A 390-nucleotide genomic window follows, 5' to 3' on the forward strand; every position below is an offset into this window, starting at 1 on the left:
CTGAATCCAAGTATCTAGTTCACTAATGAGCAGGGGAGGTTCACTTTCCCAAGTCTCATTACCAAACAACTTGGCATTCAGATTCATGATAGCTCCTCTCCAGTCACATCTTCATCCTCTTCAGAGGAAGAATAGTCTTCAGAGCTCATGAATGGCAGAAGGAGATTTAATGGAATCTCTATGGTCTCTGTATGAGCCTCAGATTCCTCAGGATCCTTAATAGGAAACTCCTTCTTGCTTGAAGGACGTCCCAGGAGGTCTTCCTCTCTAGGATTTTCGTCCTCCTTCTCCTTAGTGCATTCGGCCACTTTGATTAAATCAATGGCCTTGCACTCTCCTTTTGGATTCTCTTCTGTATTGCTTGGGAGAATACTGGGAGGAGTTTCAATA

This window comes from Arachis duranensis, chromosome 3 (genome assembly GCF_000817695.3).
Source record: "Arachis duranensis cultivar V14167 chromosome 3, aradu.V14167.gnm2.J7QH, whole genome shotgun sequence".
Classification (NCBI taxonomy): domain Eukaryota; kingdom Viridiplantae; phylum Streptophyta; class Magnoliopsida; order Fabales; family Fabaceae; genus Arachis; species Arachis duranensis.